Raw genomic sequence first — 13,565 nt, forward strand, 5'->3', positions numbered from 1 at the left:
GACCGAATGGTCTGTTTCCATGTTGTGCAGCTCTATGGCTCTATTATCGTAAAGAAGGAGGCTATTCAATCTAACCAGCCCAGCCTGCAATGGCTCTCTTAACCAGTCTGACTCTATTATCCAGTCCCTGTTAGTACCCAAAGGGGCGGCACAGTGGCTCAGTGGTTAGCATTGCTGCCTCACAGCGCGAGGGACCCAGGTTCGATTCCACTCTCAGTTTGCACATTTCCTCTGTGTGGGTTTCTTCCGGGTGCTCCAGTTTCCTTCCACAAACACGAAGGCGTGCAGGTTAGGTGGATTGGCCATGCTAATTTGCCCCTAGTGGTGAGGAATGTGCAGGATTGGTGTGTTAACCATGGGAAATGTGGAGCTATAGGGATTAGGTAGGGGGTGGGTTTGGAGGTGATGGTCTTCAGAGGATTGATTGAACTCAAGGGGCTGAATGGCCTGCTTCCACACTGTTAGGACTGTGAATTCTACATTCGTCCCTCACTGGCTCTATTAGCTGGTCTGACTCTATTATCCAGTCCCAATCTGCAGCTGTTTCTCCATATCCTTAAAGACCATTAGGAAAAATTACCTAACATCTTATTGTGCAACAAACAGTTCTTAGATCATCCTTGTTTCACTCGCACGTCACTTTAAACCTCCCTCGGCTATCTTGTTTTCCTCATCAGCTAGATGAACAAAACGAAGAAATCTTTTCACATTCTATTAACATTCACAGCTTATCATCGCTGTTTTGGCAGAGATTTAAGTGCTGGCTCTTCAGTAACCGTTTGGCAACTGGATGTACGGTGTTAATGAAATCAAAAGAAACCTGACACCTTCAGTCTGTGGCTCATGTGCAACTTCCTGATCTCAGACACTTATTCTATCTCCTCGTCACTAGGCAGCGCTGAACTTTAGAAGGACCGCCCATAGGGATTGGTTTTAACAATACTGGGAAGTAGCAGCAGGAGATCAGTCAAGCAGTCGCGGCAGCAGTGAATCTGCAGGTTGGCAAACGGCGTTTCTAATACCGAAGTGATTTCCTCCACCAACAGCATCAGTTTTTCCACAGCAGGCCACTGTGTAAGTTTTACAGCCTCCTTAGTTCTCGTATAAAAGAGAGGATATGGTATCTTCCTTAAATCTGTATCTATGTATGCAGACAGCCTGTGTTTCTGCATAACTGATATTTGCTAGAGTTAAGGCACTGGGGTGAAACGTTCCTGACCGTTCAGTTTTACCAGAAGGTTGCCATGCAACCTGTTCAGAGATTTCGTGACCCAGCCTCTGGTGAAGGCTGTTGGGGGGTGCGGGGAAGGATGTAGCTGAACCCAAGCCTCCTGGTTCAGAGATAAGGGTATCGCATGGGAATGTGTAGACAATACAGATTGAAGATGCTGGAAGACAGAGTCTATAGTTGTGAGGTTGGAAAAGAACAGCAGATCAGACAGCATCCGAGGGGCAGGTAAGTCAATGAGGGATTCCAAGCATGCACACAGTTCAGGCACAATCTGGTTGTGGGGACAGCAGGTTAGATGGGCTAAATGATTTACATCTGATCTTGTTTTGATGTGGAGGTGCTGATGTTGGATTGGGGTGGGACAAAGCCAGAACTTACACAATACCAGGTTATAGTCCAACAGGTTTATTTGAAATCACAAGCTTTTGTCCAAAGGTAAGGAAGGAGCAGCGCTGCAAAAGCCTTTGATCGCAACTAAACAATAACCTGGAAGCCTGTGACTTCTGAATTGATTCTATTCTGTTAATTGTAGTGAAAAGCAAAGTATTTTTTCCCCTGAAATCCCTGAATGCAAAGTCTGCATTGAAATGTCGAGGTTGTTATTCCCAAGAGGTTCAATGGAGTAGAGACCGCTGTGATTTTTTAATTTACGTCTCATTTCTCCTCCTCCCCTTGATTGCTGTATACACCATCCTGCCTAGTATATCCATGCATGGTGCACTTCCTCTATTATGTTTGTTGGCAGTTGCTTATTCACTTATGCACAATTCACATCCTTGCCTTTCCAACTGTCAGAAGACAGAAGTTTATTAAATAATGAGGGGCTCAGATAGAATATTGGCTGGTGTCTTTTCCCTAGGGGTGGGGGATTTCAAGACAAGGGGCACATTTTTTAAGGATGAGAGGAGAGAAATTTAAAAAAGACATGAGGGGCGAATCTTTTACACAGAGGGTGGTTCGCGTATGGAATGAGCTTCTTGAGGAAGTGGTGGATGTGGGCACAGTTACAACATTTAAACGATGCATGGATAAGTACGTGAAGAGGGAAAGCTTGCAGGGATATGGACCAGGAGCAGGCAGTGGGACTAGTTTAGTTTGGGATTATGTTCGGCATGAACTGGTTGGGCCGAAGGGCCTGTTTCTGTGCTGTATGACTCCAAGACACCGTCCTCTTTTAGCAAGTTTTCTATCCTTCTGCTTTGCCATTTCTGTTTACCATACCATCTCCTGCTGTGCCTCCCTCCAAGGCTGTGAGGTGATCTCTGTCACATGGGGTTTGCTGTCAAAATGCAAAATGATGTGCTGTTAGGAGACCTACCTGCATCTGAAGACTGGACTGTTCATAAAATAAGCAGTTACTCATTCACACCGAAGCCTTCAGGTAGCAGCACAGACTGTCTAGTTTAGCACTTCATAGTGATGGCTATAATAATGACGTGCAAAGTGAATGTCATACTTATGCAGTAGGTGTTCGCTAAGATGGAGGTAGATACTTGTTGTAGAGATCACATTACTCATGACTTCAAACCTTTTCCTGTAGTTGTATATCCAGTGTCTCTGATATTGGCTTCCTCATTATGATAAATTGCAGCGGTCGTTTTTTGAATGAATGTGTTAAGAATGAGAGCGAAGCTAATTCCTTTATCTATTTCTCAATGGCTACAGCAAACATGAACCTGTAGATACAGCAAAATTCTTCACCTAGTCATGGCATCAATCACACCAAACAAAAACAAGAAGGCAAACTGCTACCTGAATGGCTGTAAATTAGGAGAGGGGAGTGTGCAGGGGGACCTGGGTATCCTTGTGCACCAGTCGCTGAAGGTAAGCATGCAGATGCAGCAGGTAGTAAAGAAGGTAAATGGGATGTTGGCCTTCATTGTGATAGGATTCAAGTACAGGAGCAGGGATGTGTTGTTGCAGTTATTCAGGGCCTTGGTGAGACCACACCTAGAATATTGTGTGCAGTTTTTGCCCTCCTTTTCTGAGGAAGGATGGTCTTACTCTCGAGGGAGTGCAGCAAAAACTTACCAGGTTGATTCCAGGGATGGCGAGCCTGACGTATGAGGAGAGATTGGCTGGGTTGAGACTGTTTTCGCTGGAGTTCAGATGAATGAGGGGTACCTTATGGACACTTATAAAATTCTAACAGAGCTGGACAGGGTAGATGCAGGGAGGATGTTCCCGATGGTGGGTGTGCCCAGAACCAGGGTTCATACTCTGAGGATTCAGGGTAGATGATTTAGGACAGAGATGAGGAGACATTTCTTCACCCAAAGAGTGGTGAGTCTCTGGAATTAATTACCACAGCCAGTAGTTGCTGCCGAAACATTGAATGTATTCAAGCGGCAATGAGATATAGCACTTGAGGCGAATGGGATCAAAGGTTATGGGTGGAAAGCAGGATTAGGCTATTGCGCAGGCTTGAGGGGCTGAATGGCCTCCTCCTGCTCCAATCTTCTATGTCTCTATGTTTCCTGCTTTCCTGTTCTAATGGGTTATAGTATAAGACAGTGCTTGCTTCATTTTAAATCATTGGCATTATTACTTTTCAGTACAATCTATAAATTCTGTTTGTAAAGCAATGTAAATAAGAGTTAGTTGAGTAAAAAGAGCTGTTGATTTTCTGTCACCCTGATTGCATTATTGCATAAAGCCAAGTTTACTCACATCCTGTTTGAAGACATTTAAGGCCTTATACAGTTTGAGTTCCAAAAGGGAGAAGGTCGCAAATACAATGGCTCAATGGGTGATACATCCCTTTAATTTCATCAGTAACCATTTTGGCCATTCCTCAATAATCCTGACAAGATCACAAACCAATCCCTCTAAAATCGACAGAGATTGAGTTTTGGATGTCTCTGTCATGTTGCAAAGCTCAAGACTCTACAAAGCAGAAGTTAACACTTGCACTAAATTGGGAAAATCCCAGATGCACCCTGTCACTTTCAGAACTGGATCCCAATGCCCATGCCAAATACAAATAAGGTTCAACCCAGTTCTTCCCCAAAAAATGCAGGGCAGAATGGTACTGACGTAGTCCTTTGCTGTACACGGCCTATTCTTCAATGCAGCACTTAAACAGTTATGTTTATCCATATTTCAGGAATTGTAAGAAAGTTCTGTTGGTGTATAATTTTAATTGAAAACTAGTCTTTTCAAAAAACCAAAATACTGGGGGTGCTGCCAATCTGAAACAAATAAAGAGAACTTTATTTTGCAGCTATGTCTCCAACAAAATGCCATTATTAGTTTAAAAAAAACACAGAGCACTGTGAATGCTGGAAATCTGAAATGAAAACGGAAATTGCCAGGGAAACTCAGCAGTCTGGCAGCATTAATAGCGAGAGAGACAGAATGGATGCTTCATGCCTCAGTATGACTCCTCTTCAAAAACAACTCCTCTCAAATCTGCAACCTTAATCATCCAGAATTCATGGTGCACTCCTCTAAAGAAGATTCACACCAGACTCAAAATGTTAATTCTGTTTCTCTCTCCATAGACCTGCTGAGTTTTTCCAGCATTCTGTGTGTTTGTTACACTTCTTTGACAGTGCATCCACCGCTTTCCTGTTTACCTGCCTAACTTAGTTGTCGACTTTTGTTACTACGTGACTGCTAGATATCACCACAGTTCTACCTTGATTATTTAATCTAATGGAATTTTTTTAAAATGTAAGTCACACTGAAATTCATCCTTTGGTGTGCTGACATGTTTCTTTGACAAAATACCATTATTGGCTTGAAAACAATACACAGAGCTGAGGACACTACAAATCTGAAATGAAAATCAAAATTCCGCAGGAATCCATACTGGGACCTCTGCTGTTTGTGATATATATATATATACATATTATGTATATATAAATGACTTGGATGATCTGATTTTGATTTGTTTTATAATTATCACATGTACCTAATTACAGTGAAAAGTTTTGCTTTATGTGCAGTACAGCATATCATAACATTCAAAGATCACAGGGCAATTGAGCAGATTGAGGGAAATAGAGTGACGGATGCAAAGAACATGTACCAAAAGCAAGATCAGCATGGATGAAATTGTAGATGGGTGAGTTAGTAAGTTTGCAGACAACACAAAGATTGATGGATTGTGCTTAGTGTAGAAGGCTGTCAAAGGATACAGCAGGAAGTAGATCAGTTACAGATATGTGCGGAGAAATGGCAGATAGAGTTTAATCCATGCAAGCGTGAGGTGCTGCACTTTGCGAGATCAGATGTTAAGAAAAAGTACACAGTAAATAGTAGGACCCTGGACAACATTGATATACAGAGGGATCTTGGGGTTCAAGTTGGTTTAACCTTTAACCTTTATCTTTATTGTCTAATGTATTCAATATAAAATACAGTGAAATGTGCATATGGTAGCTGTGCATAAGTGCAATTCACTTACACAAGTTGATCACCCTGTAGAAGACCAGAGATCTGTATTGTTTGTGGTTTTTGGTTGAAGCATTACTCTGAGCAAATTAACTTACAGTAAAGCAGTTAAAAGAAAAGATAATTTAAAGAGAGTCCAAATGTTCCTTCTCTATCAGAGTCCTGCTCCAGGTTTCCTAGCCCACACCATGTCCTGAGTGTGTCCTTTGATCATTTGATCACTTTGGGACTCAGCCCTCAGTAGCTCTGGGGACACAGACCCTCCATCACCACCTCAGCCTGCCTGCTCCCACACTCCCCATCGGCCCCCTTGGGCTGCCTTCTCTCACCCACCTCAGGCTGCCTGCTCCGGCCTACTACCGCTCATGCCACCTGCTCACATTCGCTGCACGCTCAGTGCTGAAACTGGCCACACAAGTAGATAGGGTGGTAAAGAAGGCATATAGCGTGCTTGCCTTTATAGTTCAGCAAATTGAGTACAACAGTCAAGATGTCATGTTACAGCTTCATAAGATTTTGGTTAGGCCACAATTAGAGTATTGCATTCAGTTCTGTTTGCCACATGGCAGGAAGGATGTGGAGGCTTTGGAGAGGGTGCAGAAGATGTTTAGCAAGATGCTGCCTGGATTAGAGGGTATGAGCTATAAGAAGAAGCTAGAAAATCTCAAATTGTTTCCTCTAGAAGCGGTGGATGGTGAATGCGAGACGTGATGGGAGTCTATAAAATTATGAGTTGCATAGATAGGGTTGACAGTCAGACTCTTTTTCCCCCCAAGACTTGCAATGTCTAATACTAGGGGGCATGCATTTGAGGTGATAAGGGGGAAGTTCAATAGAAATGTGAGGGGAAAAGTTTTTACATGCACAGTGGAAGGAGTCTGGAATGTGCTGCCAGGGATGGAGATGGAGGCAAATAGAACAGGGGTTTTTAAGAGACTTTTAGATAATCAAGGAATGGAGAGATATGGACCCAAGGGCAGGCAGAAAGGATCAGTTTAATTTATCATCATGGTCGACATGACATTGTGGGCTGAAGAGCCCATTTCTGGACTTTACTGCTCTACGTTCTATGTTATAAAAATTGCTGCAGAAACTCAGCAGGCCTGGCAGCATCTGAGGAGGGAGAAGCAGTGTTAATGCTTTGAGTCCAGTGACCTTTCATCAGTCCGTGGGACCTGAGACATTAACTCCATTTCTCGCTCCACAGCCGCGCCCAGAACAAGCCCCAGTCCCGGATTGGACAGGCGATGGTCTAGCGATATTATCATTGGATTAGTAATCTTGCAGATCCAAATAATATTCTGGGGACCTGGGTTTGAAACCTGCCATAGCAGATGGTGAAAAATTGAATTCAATACGAATCTGGAATTAAGATTCTAATGATGACCGTGAAAGCTGTTGTCAGGCTCACAAATGTTCTTCAGGGATGGAAACTGAAATTCTTTTCTGGCCTGGATGAAATGTGACTCCAGACCAACAGCAAAGTGCTTGATGCTCAATTTCCCTTTGGACAATGAGGGACAGGCAATGAATTCTGGACTAGCCAGTGATGCCCACATTCTGCGAATGAATTTTAAAAAAAACCTGCCGAGTTTCTCCAGAAATTTCTGTTGTTGTACCATTATTAGGAGTTCGAATCCAAACTCTGAGAGCTTAGAATAAAATTGATCATCCCTAAAATGTGGAAGCAGGCCAGTCAGCCCCCAGTGATCCTCTGATGAGCATCTCTCCCTACCCCTGTAACCCTACATGTCCCATGGCTATTCCAACTAGCCTGCACATCCATTGACAATTTTAGCACAGCCAACCCACCTAACCTGCATATCTTTGGACTGTGGGAGGAAACCCACACAGGCATGGGGAGAATGTGCAAACTTCACATGGATAGTCATTTGAGGCTGGAATTGAACCTGGGGCCCCAGCACTGTGAGGCAGTGGTGCCAACTACTGGGCCATCATTCTACCTCAGGAGCAACTATTTCACTGATGCTGTATGAAGACAGTGCAACACAGCAGCCAAGTGAACTTAGGTAGAAAAGACTTCTGAAACACCTGATGTCCTTTTTTTATTCATTTGTGGGATGTGGGTGTCGCTGGCTGGGCCAGCATTTCCTGCCCATCCCTCATTGCCCCGGGAGAAGGTGGGGGTGAGCTGCCTTCTTGACCCGCTGCAGTCCTGCTGCTGTGGGTTGACCCACAATGCCATTGGGGGGGGGAATTACAGGATTTTGACCCAGCAACAGTGAACGATTGGCGATACATTTCCAAGTCAGGATGGGGAGTGGCTTGGAGAGGAAGTTGGAGGTGGTGGTGTTCCCATATGTCTGCTGCCCTTGGATTTCTAAATGGAACAGGTCGTGGGTTTGGAAGGTGCTGTCTGAGGATCTTTGGTGAATTTCTGCAGCGGAACGCATAGATAGAGCACACTATCTGAGACTGAACTAGAGCTTAATTCTGTTTAAATTAACTGGTGTCACCTACCCTGACTGAGCTCAACAGGTGCTAAAGCTCGGTTCTCTCAAACAGTCAGCCAGTTCATTTAACCCTCAACCTATTTCACAAAGCTGCACACTTTCAGAAATCAGTGCTGCCGATGCACATCAAGATTTTTTTTACTCCAGCTCATTTGTAATTGAAAATGCATTTTAAAATCTTATTCCTAGGGTGGAGGTAGCTATAATGAGGGGGCATAGTTTTAAAGTGAGTGGAGGTGGATACAGGGGAGACATCAGAGGGAGGTTCTTTACTCAGACAGTAGTTGAGGCGTGGAATGCATTGCCGGAGAGGGTAGTGGAGTCGGCTTCATTAGGGGCATTTAAGCTGCTATTAGTTAGGCATATGGATGATAGTATAAGTAGGGGTGGAGATTAGATAGACCTTAGGTTTAGTGTGAAAGTTTGGCACAACACTGTGGGCCAAAGGGCCTGTACTGTGCTGTACTGTTCTATGTTCTAAATGAAAAGCAAAATGCTGAAGACAGATGGAAACTTAAAATAAAACAGAAACTGGTCAGTAGGTCTGAGAGAAGAAAGAAACAGAATTAATGTTTTAGGCCTGTGAATTTTTGTCAGAATCTTCACTGGATTAGTTCCTAAGGAAGTTGTTCCAAACATCCTCCAGTATACTACCTCACCACAAATTCTAATGTTTGCAACTGAAAAAAGGAAAGGGAAACACTGAGGCAAGTTGGTCACCCTGTAGAAGACCAGAGATCTGTATCGTTTGTGGTTTTTGATTGAAGCATTTCTCTGAGCAAGCAGTGCACAGCTAAATGAAGCAATGATGGGGCCTATATAAGGCCCTTTACCCACGTCAGATGTCAGTAGGTGGCTCGTGATGGTGGTTGAACAGAGACAGCATTACTTGGTAAATAATTTAAAGCACTGCCCCGCCTCAATATTGGTAAACAGGTGGCTCCCCCTCCTCCCTGCCTGTCAGGCCATTTTTGTTTTAAAAGCGTTGAGAAGGGACAACCAGCTTCGGTTGTTTGCTGTTTCCCCCTGGATGGGGCCTATATAAGGCCCTTTACCCACGTCAGATGTCAGTAGGTGGGTGGTGATGGTGGTCGAACAGAGAGAACATTGCTCGATAATAATTTGAAGCACTAGATGCACAAAAACTCAGGTACAAAGTAGCAAAAGAAATAAAGTTTAAAAAAAAAGTCAAGCATTACCTTCATAGAATAAGTGTGAAATTTAAAAAATAAATAGCTAACATTAAAGTCCTTTGTAATATAAACTAGAAAATTAAAGGAATAAAGTTATAAGTTCAACTGTCTTTGAGCCCTTTGCTTAGCTCGCTCTCTGGGAGACCTCAGCTGCCTCAAAGAAGAACAAACAACAATGCAGCACAGGAACAGGCCCTTTGGCCCTCCAAGCCTGCACAGACACATTTTGCCTGTTTTCAATATCATCGGCACAGGTAATGGGGACCTCCCTCCCCGCTCCCTCGTCCCCTATTGGACCGTAGTGCCATCGCTGAAGCTGCCAGCTCCACAGTCTCTTCCTGTTGCCTCCAAAAGAGAGAAAAGCGATACTACTTCATGGCTGCGACTATTGATGAGGATTGGAAAAAGTTAGAAACTAACGGCATCTCTAACTACTCAGTTACTCAAAACTTAATGCATTTCTTGAATTTAGGAAAATTACATATAAAATACTAATGATTAAAATCGCTTCCTGGAGTAGTTTGAACACAACGTGAAGTCTCTCCTTTGGCTTAATTTTAATTCTTTCGGCTTCCCCTACCGTGAAGCATTCTCATCATGTCTCCTGACCTTGAGAGATGCTACATAAATGCACTTTGTTGTTAACTAGATGGTATCTTTCATGTGGAAATAGCTCAGGTGTGCCTCACCGGGAAGGACAGAGAATGGACAGCAGCAAAGTTCAGGAGAAGCAGTCAGACTCTTGGCTGTGAGAGAGGTTTTCAGAAGGGTTAATACGCAGGATCCAATTTTCAGCATTTCCCCAAATTGTAGAACCTGGATCATATGCTGACAGAATTCCTGCCAATTTGATTTCACCATGATGTCTATTGGAAGCAATTGATCACCATCCTTCCATTCTGCCCTTTCATCTCTGATATATGGAAAATAGGGCAAAATAAAAGCACACAATAATGCAAACCAAACAACACTCAAATCACTGAGTAGGTCTCAGCAAATACGTTTAATGTTTCAGGCACACACCATTCCTCAGTATTCTAATTAATTGAACTGAATTAGCTTTATTGTCACATGTACACAAATGAGTAATTGTAAAGTTTATAAGTCACTGCTTACAGCACTATCTTAGGTACAAAGCTACCTATGTACTGCTTCTTCAGTTACAAGATCTTAGACAGAAGAGAAATGGAAAGCCCAAAATTAGAGAAATAAAGGCTCAGAACAGTGGCCTTCCAACTCAGGCCACACTGGCACCTTGCCTCCAGTCTACACCAGACCTTGGCTTCAGTCCAATCTTAATTTGGGGATACAGGGTCCCTAATTTACAAATGTCAGATTTGCGAATGCGATCCCCTGAAGGGGTGCCATTTCAAATATTCACCCGAACATTTCCTGTGCTTATGAACAGGTGCTTTCTATTGTGCTGCATTGCATTCTGACTTGTGTACAAATCGCCTTGTAAACAGAACCAGTGCACAGCTTAGATATCTAAATATGAATGTCCTTCTATTTGCAATTACTACATAGCAACGAACTCAACATTACTGGGGAAACTCAGCAGGTCTGGCAGCATGTGTGGAGAGAGGGAGAGAGACAGAATTAACACGCAACTCTGAAGAAAAGTCATACAGAACTCTGTTAACTCTGTTTCTCTCTGACAGACCTGTTGAGCTTCTCCAGCATTCTCTGGGTTTATTTCAGACTCCCAGCATCTGCAGTGTTTTGCCTTTATTTAACTAGGCATTGCCAATTAGTCAAATAGAAACCAAAAGAACTGTGGATGCTGTAAATCAGGAACAAAAACAAAGTTGCTGGAAAAGCTCAGCAGGTCTGGCAGCATCAATGGAGAAAAAGGTCAGAATTAACATTTCAAGACTGGTGATCCTTCCTCAGAGGTGTGTTCTGGGCTTGTTGAAGCCAATTCTGAGGAAGGGTCACCAGACCTGAAATATTAACTCTGATTTTTTTCTTCACAGATGCTGGCAGACCTGCTGAGCTTTCCCAGCGACCAATCTCCTTTTGCGTTAAATTTACAACCAAATGCAGATTTAAAGCCAATTTTTTTTGGTGAATCTAACACATGTTTCAACAAATGCTTTTGTAACTGATTGTAGAATGGCTAGAGGACAGGCAGAATCTTCTTAGCATGAGCTCCTGACTCATTTTAAAAGTTAATTGCTCAACAAAACTGGGTTTGGTCAGTGGGGAAGTGGAAAACCTTTCAGTTTCAAAGCATCCCCATGTCAGAATCAAACAGTATCACCTCAGGCACAGCTTTGTTATCTAAAAAATAAAGCTCGCTTTATTCTGACCCAACATTTGAAGGCAAAATTGGCCTTGAAGCAAAATGCTTTGAATATTGTTCAGTCGAGGAAGCTGACTTGACATGTGATTAAGTTTATTAGAACATAGAATGGCTTCTCACAGATATAGAGATGTGGTGACATAGTGAGGAAGTCACTGGGCTATGAATTCAGGCTAATGTTTGGGGAAAATACTAAATAAAATCCAAAAGAACTGCAGACGCTCTAAATCAGAGACAAGAACAGAAGTAAAAGATAGTAGGAATTGCTGCTGCTGGAGCATCTGTGACAACAAGATGTAGAGCTGGAGGAACACAGCAGGCCAAGCAGCATCAGAGGAGCAGGAAAGCTGAGGTTTCGGGTCGAGACCCTTTTTCAAATACAGAAGTTTCTGACAAAGCTCAGCAAATCTGGCAGCATCTGTGGAGAAAAAGAAAAATCAGAGTTGATGTCCAGCGATTCCTCAGAAATTCCAGTGATTTGGAACTGGAAGTTCTGAGAAAGGGTTAATGTTAACTCTGATTCTTTTCTTCACAGATGCTGCCAGACCTGCTGAGCTTTTCCAGCAGCTTCTGTTTTTGCTCCTAATGTTCTGGGGATGTGGGTTCAAGATCCCCAGTGGCAAATGATGACATTCAAGTTTGATTAAAAATCTAGAATGAAAGACTAAATTCACCGCAGTGACTGCTGGCTCTCATTCGAGCGAGATAATTGTTGTGATTGAAGCTGAGGGATACTGTGCCTCAGGAATGGTTGAGAAGGAGAGTTGTGTGGTAACCCCCACTGATGTAGGAATTAAACCTATGCTGCTGGTAGCACTGTGCATTTCAAGCTAGCTATTAGCTCAACTCAGCTAGCCATATGGGGAGGCAATGGCCGAGTGGTATTATCACTGGACTGTTAATCCAGAGACCCAGATAATGTTGCTGGGATCTGGGTTCGAATCCCGCCATGACAGATGGTGGAATTTGAATTCAGTGAAACATCTGGAATTAAAAATCTAATGATGACAACAAATCAATTGTCAGGAAAAACCCAGCTGGTTCACTATGCCCTTCAGGGAAGGAAGCCATCCTTACCTGATCGGGACTACACGTCAGTCCAGACCCACAGTATTATAGTTGACTCTCAGCTGCCCTCTGGGCAATTAGGGACGAGCAATAAATGCTGCCGAGCCAGCGACGTCCTCATCCTGTTAACAAATAAAGGAACCCACAATCTATGGTAGGACCCCTGCAGTGTGGAAGCAGGCCATTCGGCACAGCGAGTCCACACTGGCCCTCCAAAGAGCATCCCATCTAGACCCAGACTCCTGGACTTCCAATTCCCTGGCCCCCAGCACCTCATCTTCACCATGGACGTCCAGTCCCTATACACCTGCATTCCGCATGCAGATGGCCTCAAGGCCCTCTGCTTCTTCCTGTCCCGCAGGCCCGAACAGTCCCTCTCCACCGACACCCTCATCCGCCTAGCCGAACTCGTCCTCACCCTCAACAACTTCTCTTTTGACTCCTCCCACTTCCTACAGACTAAGGGGGTGGCCATGGGCACCCGCATGGGCCCCAGCTGTGCCTGCCTCTTTGTAGGTTACGTGGAACAGTCCCTCTTCCGCACCTACACAGGCCCCAAACCCCACCTCTTCCTCCGGTACATTGATGACTGTATCGGCGCCGCCTCTTGCTCCCCAGAGGAGCTCGAACAGTTCATCCACTTCACCAACACCTCCCACCCCAACCTTCAGTTCACCTGGGCCATCTCCAACACATCCCTCACCTTCCTGGACCTCTCAGTGTCCATCTCAGGCAACCAGCTTGTAACTGATGTCCATTTCAAGCCCACCGACTCCCATAGCTACCTGGAATACACCTCCTCCCACCCACCCTCCTGCAAAAATTCCATCCCCTATTCCCAATTCCTCCACCCCCGCCGCATCTGCTCCCACGATAAGACATTCCACTCCCGCACA

At 44.0% G+C, this 13,565-nt stretch overlaps 1 protein-coding gene across 1 annotated transcript in view; it reads left to right on the forward strand.

Moving 5' to 3' along the window:
* The first annotated feature begins 848 nt into the window (after positions 1-848).
* The window catches only part of LOC125458022 (phospholipid scramblase 2-like), a 77,109-nt gene continuing 64,392 nt past the window's right edge, over positions 849-13,565 (forward strand). The window contains exon 1 of the mRNA XM_048542880.2: positions 849-1,074. The gene's annotated coding sequence lies outside the window, so the exon portion shown is untranslated. The remainder of the gene's footprint in view (positions 1,075-13,565) is intronic.

This window comes from Stegostoma tigrinum, chromosome 14, assembly GCF_030684315.1.
Source record: "Stegostoma tigrinum isolate sSteTig4 chromosome 14, sSteTig4.hap1, whole genome shotgun sequence".
Taxonomy (NCBI): domain Eukaryota; kingdom Metazoa; phylum Chordata; class Chondrichthyes; order Orectolobiformes; family Stegostomatidae; genus Stegostoma; species Stegostoma tigrinum.